General features: G+C 31.1%; 1 long non-coding RNA gene across 1 annotated transcript; it reads left to right on the forward strand.

Moving 5' to 3' along the window:
* Positions 1-2426: 2426 nt before the first annotated feature.
* LOC112941548 (uncharacterized) lies at positions 2427-6601 on the forward strand. The gene is made up of 2 exons (XR_011221169.1): positions 2427-3174; positions 6134-6601. It is a non-coding gene; the product is annotated as an uncharacterized lncRNA (long non-coding RNA).
* Positions 6602-6811: the final 210 nt, after the last annotated feature.

Raw genomic sequence — 6811 nt, forward strand, 5'->3', positions numbered from 1 at the left:
GAACTCACGAGAATAATTCTTTGATTTTAGAAGAAAATACTAACTCATCGTAAAAATAAATTAGGGGAGTCCTTGACTATGATGTCGCACTTATTTATTTTCTGTTTTTTATGTATTATGGTCCTACTTTCACACATTTTTCATATTTTTATAGGAAAATCGTCCCGACATCAATCGCGGATGGTCATAACCAGATATAGCATAGTTTTCATGAATAATTGGGAGAAGACATAGTTCGCGTTGAAAGATATTTACATTTAAGTCGCATCTATTCAGTGGTGAAGGATGTGCACCGTATCTTTTAAACGTTCAAGTCGGTGAAAACTTGCATTGAAAGATATTTGAATTTAAGTCATATCTATTCGGTGGTAAAGGATGTGCATCATATCTTTTCAACGTTCAAGTTGGTGGAAACTTGCATTAAAAGATACTTGCATTTGAGTTGCATCTATTCGGTGGTGAAGGATGTGCACCATATCTTTTCAACGTTCAAGTCGTTGGAAACTTGCATTAAAAAATATCGGCATTCAAGTCACATCTATTCGGTGGTGAATGATGTTCACCGTATCTTTTCAACGTTCAAGTTGGTGGAAACTCGCGTTAAAAGAGATATTTGCATTTTAGTCACATCTATTAGGTGGTGAAGGATGTGCACCATATCTTTTCAACGTTCAAGTCGGTGGAAAGTTGCATTGAAATATATTTGTATTTAAGTCGCATCTATTTGTATTTGAAGGATGTGCACCATATCTTTTCAACGTTCAAGTCGGTGGAAACTTGCGTTGAAAGATATTTGCATTTAACTCATATCTATTTGGAAGTGAAGAATGCGCACCCTATCTATTTCACGTCCAAGTCGAAAGACTTGTATCAAAAGAATTTCTATTCGTCCTACCGATGAACATTCATTCAAAATCTTATTAATGAATCATCTTTTCCCATTTCTCCTGTCGATGGACATACATTCAAAATCCTACAGATGGATCATCAATTTTTTTACTTTTTTTGTTCTTTTCATTCGTCCCACCGATGGACATACATTCAGATCCTACCGATGGTTCATTTTCATTCATCCTATTGATGGACATGTGTTTATATCCTACCAATAGATTTTCTTCATTTGCCTTATCGATAGATATACATTCAAAATCTTATCGATGGATCATCAATTTTTTTACTTTTTTTGTTCTTTTCATTCGTCCCACCGATGGACATACATTCAGATCCTACCGATGGTTCATTTTCATTCATCCTATTGATGGACATGTGTTTATATCCTACCAATAGATTTTCTTCATTTGCCTTATCGATAGATATACATTCAAAATCTTATCGATGGATCATCATCATTTTTTATTCGTCCTACCAGTAGACATGCATTTAGATCCTACCAATGGATCATCATTTTCATTCGTCCTATCGATGGACATACATTTGGATCGTATTGATGGACTACCTTTTATTCATTCTACCCATGGATCATTATTTTTATTCGTCCTCCCGATGGATCATTTTCATTCGTCCAACCGATGAACATGTGTTTATATCCTACTAATGGATCTTTTTCATTTGTCCTACCTAAGGACAAACATTCAAAATCCTATTGATAGATCTTTTTTTTTTCATTCACATAAATTCAGAGTCCTACCGATGGATATGCATTTTTATCCTACCAATGGATCATCTTCATTTTCCGTATTGTAAAGATGTTTTTTTTACCTGTAATTTTATCTCTATTAATGAGTTTCATCTTTATTTTTCCAGAAATCCAAGAAGATGCATCCTCAGTGGAGTCACAGGTGCATACTACTTCAACAAGGACGCAATACACCGTGAAACCTTTTGGAGGCAAGTCTGAGATCAACTTCCACCACAATCAGACCACATTTTTATAAAAAAAAAAAAGGTCACGTGTTCGGCCAAAATCGAGTTTTGTCAATTTTTGTTGTGCACGATTTCTTTCATCAATCATATCCAACAAAAGGGACAAATATTGACACCCAATTTTGGCATAACATTTTCAAAATTCGTAACTTTTAAGTTTTATTTATTTAATAGTTCAAAATAATTTTTTTATAATTTTAAATAAATTTGTCGATAACTATCTTTATTTATAAAACAATTAGGATTCTTTATTAGTAAATTTTTTAAATTACATTTTTAAGTGTCATTAGTTACGTTCATTATATCATTTTAATATTTATTTATTTGTTAAATTTGTTAATACTCATGTTAATATAGTGCACAATCTAAAAGTTTATTCAAATACGAAAAGAATTTAGTATTTTATTCATATAATTTTGAGCCACAATTTCAAGCCTACACATTTGGGCCTATTACAATTTTTTTTTTGCTAATTTAGATTTAGATTAGGTAAAAAAATAGGAGGTGGTGAATAAATTTAGAATTTGAGGGTTCAGCGTCTTGATTTTTAGTTTCTTCTATAGTTCATTATCTTTCTCTGGCGAACTTTCATCGGAGATCCGACCAACCACCACCAAAATGATACCCCACTTGTCAACCTACCACTTTTCTCTTCTTCCATCTCTCATTGTCTGTTCTATTTTTTAACAACACGATCACGTCTGAAAGAAGTCGAGCAAAATCCAGGCAGTCGGACTCCGGTGACCTCCAAACAGCCCAAACCAGACCTCCCTCTCTTCTCCAACCAAAATCCCACAACCCCCTCTCTGGTGAACTTCCGAGAAACCACCCACACCACAAGAACCTCGCCAGAAATAACCAAAACACACCCACCAGAGAACCCACATGAAGACGTTCCTCCACCACCAGTCTTCATCTCATCCAAACAGCCACCAACGAACCAGACCCCATTTTTTTTTCAAACCAAAATCGAGTCCTCCCATCTTTTCCGGCAAAACCCCGACCCATTTTCCCCTTTTTCGTTCCCAACAAGGCAACAAAAAATCAGCCCCTTCCCCTTTCCCTCTATTCGAGTTTATATGTGTTTTTGTAGGTCATTTGTGAGCTCAAAGCTCCATTAAACAATGAGGTCGAAGCTCTAAAAGTTTTCTCCGGTATGGCTCCATCACAGGTAAACCACGACCAATTAACCAGACCTTGCACCAGCGAGCTCGAAGCTCCACACTCAAACTCTAGCGAAGCTCAAAGGTTCAGCCACTCCGATCAACTCCACGTTGTTGAAACCTCACTGTTTGTCTCTATTACTCATTTTTTATTTGATTGTTCACTATTTTGTGTGGTTTAATTTTATTACTATTATCATGCTCAGATTCTTCACAATGATTGTCATTTTTAATTCATTTTATTTTTATTAATGTAATTTGAATTCGTTATATTCCTTTAGGATAGTTTTGTTTAGCTTTACCGTCTCATATCACATTTTTCTAGGTTTACACTATATTCTTTTAGTGTTATTTTATTTTATTCATGTTTGGCCCTTCTTTTAATTTTGTTGGAATAAGTGGTTTATATATTTTTTATTTATTTAATTTGTATTGTTATATTTGGATAGTGATCACAAGTCATTTTAATTTACTTTATATTATCCTTTGATAGTTTAATCCGATATTTATAGTTGAATGATTGAAAATTATTCCTTGGTTGAAAATCGTTCTATTATGTTTTGAATTATTTATTTTTTATTTTAATTAAAATTTTAAATTGTTACTTTGCCTTGTTGTTTTTGTTATTATTGATGTGTTATACATTTGTTTTTTTTTAAAGATAACTTGAGTATCATTTATATTAGGTTCTAATTTTGTTGCTTGAAATTTATTTGATGCATTTTGTTCTTAATTAAGTTATGTTATAGCCGATGAAGAAATTACCATCGATTTCCAAGGTCTTTCGTGTCAATAAGATGGATTTTATTTTAAGTTATTTATTTGATTTATTTTTTATTCATAGTTATTTATCACTAAGTCTTTAACTAAGTGTATAGGTACACAGAGTTACTTCTCATCGAAGTTATTTTAAAGAAATTCAAATGTATTTAATATTCATTATTGTGTATATTATTGACGTTAGACAAACCTTAGGCTCATACTTACATTATTATTTTATTTTATTATTTGTGTATATTACATGTTTATTGTACTTTTATATTGTTTTTTATCTCCTCTTCAATTTGAAAAAAAATGAATTCAATCGAGATCCATAGTTTCGGATTTCGAATGATGCCTAACACCTTCCCTTCGGAATAACTTAAACCCCTTACCTAAAATTTCTCGGTTATGTAGATCACTTTAATGTGGTTTCCTATTTTTCTTAAAATTAGGTGGCGACTCCTTTAAAATTCGTTATTTTTAAAATTCTTTTAAAATTGAATCAATTAATTATTTTTTGATTCACCGCGACGTTTCTCCCTATTTGAATAGAGTAGACATATAAACACAAGGCTTGATTCAAGATATGTGATGTGTGTGCTTCCCAATTTATGTTATATGTGTTTGTTAACTCTATCCTTAGTATTGCATGCGTGATATATGTTAGGGAAATCAAAAGGATATGATACGAAATCAAATATGTTGTGAATTGCGCGCAATGAATATGTTTACTTGAAAGTACATGTGTAATACTATTCATTATGATTATGTTGTGTTATATGCTGATGATTTTGATTGGGTGCCAAGTCGACATATAATTTTGTATTTTTGTTGAAATGGATACTACACTGATACACTAACAATGGTAACGAGTACCACATTGGTACACTAACAATCCATATGTGTGGGTTTTATGAGAGAATTTGATTTACTTAATATGTTACAATGATTCATGTTATTGGGAATATTAGTTCGTAGTGAGGATGGGCAATCCAACATATGTATTCTAGTGTTATTATTCTGTATTATCTATTACGATTTTATGGTTGTTTGTTCATATTTCATAAATTGAAACTAGCCTATGATCCTATTAGTACACTCTGGTTGCGTACTAATAATGCACTTGAAATTCTTTGTTGAGTACATGACATATTTAGGAGTATTTTTCAAGACCTCAATTGTATATAATTGTATATGTGCGATGTCCGAATTCAAGGGCGAGCTACATCTTCCAAACTGTCGTAGATTATTTCCTATTTTACTGTCCATCTTTCTAGACACAAAACATTATAGACTTTAGATTTATACGTTTTGGTTGGGGTTTCATCCCCTTATTCAGACTTGTGAGACGTTTGGGTACTATGGCTATCAGATTCTAAGGGTCAATTTTTTGCTTAATATTTTGATAACTGATTTAGTTTATGAGCTAAATCCATTTTTCTTACACATTGTTTCATTCGATTATTATATATTTGAGTTAGGTTGGCAGATGATTCTCTCACTAGGTGGTTTAGAGAAGGTGAGTCTTGAGCCTAAAGGATATAAAATATTAACAAAAATTCTAAAATGGTATATAAAATTTTATATTAACCAAAACGGCAAAATTGCTGGAACAACAACGATTTACTCCACCGGAAAAAGCAAAATTGCTGCCACTGCAGCGATTTTGCAAAATGTAAATTTTTTTTAAAAAAAAATTTAAATGCTACCTAGGCAGTGATTTCCTTGAAAAAGAAGACATGTCAAATTCTTACAAAAATATTCAAACTTTAAAAAAAAATTCACATGCATTTACAAAAAATTGTGTTAATTTACATGCAAATAGTGTCAAAGTTACATATTACATTTTTATTTTGTTATAAATTGATTGAATTGTAATTCACATGCAAATAGTATAATTTATATTTTGTTATAAATTGACTGAATTGTAATTCACATGCAAATAGTGTAATTTTTATTTTGTTATAAATTGATTGAATTGTAATTCACATGCAAATAGTGTTATTTTTGTTTTGTTATAAATTAATTGAATACAATTCACGTGCAAATAGTGTCAACTCAGAATGTTACACTTTTACTTTGTTATAAATTGATTGAATTGCTCATTCAAATTGCATTGTAGTTTTTCAATTTTCCAATATTCTTGAAAACCTTTCTATTTTTCTAATTTTTTAAAGTTTTTAAAAGTCTTTTTTTTATAAGGCGAGTATGAATTTATTTTTAATTTATTTAATTAATTTTATACTTTTATATGATATTTTGGATATATTCAATCTTTTGATACTTATATTAATGTTAATATTTTTTTTATTTTTTGTGTATAGATATGCATTCCTCAAATGTATACGTACATCCTGGTCCAGTAGAGCATGATGTATTAAAAATTCAAGTTCGTCATCGTTCCGAAGGAATTTGGAATGGTAGTATAAAAGAAGTGAGATCTTGCTTATATACACGTCGTGGTGATATTTAACTTTGGCAACATATAAAATATCATCCATTACATTCTCTCGCATCGGTCAATATTTTGAAAATTGTAGATTTAAAGGAATTCTTAATGTAGGATGTGTGCCGTATGACTCTGGATTTATTTCTGCTTTAATTGAAAGGTGGCGTCCAGAAACACATACTTTTCACATGCGAACTAGCGAGGCTACCATAACTTTACAAGATGTTGAAATTTTATTCGGAATGGTAGTAGTTGATAGTCCTGTAATTTTAAATGAAGCTGATTCTTTAGGGATTATAGGTAGACAAGAAATGATATTTGAATTAACAGTATGGTTATCCGATACTAGTTGTTTTTCTTGTGTTAGTAGATTGTTAACATATAAATTGATAGGTTATATTGAAGGTTTGGATGGTATTAATGATCACTCAAATGAGCATGAAGTGCAACAAAGATTTAGATTATATTTATTATAGTTATATGGTGGATCAATATTTCCGGATAAATCTAATAATAAGATTAATTTGGACATTTTGATTGACATGAGAAATTT

This window comes from Solanum lycopersicum, chromosome 5, assembly GCF_036512215.1.
Source record: "Solanum lycopersicum chromosome 5, SLM_r2.1".
NCBI classification, from domain to species: Eukaryota; Viridiplantae; Streptophyta; class Magnoliopsida; order Solanales; family Solanaceae; genus Solanum; species Solanum lycopersicum.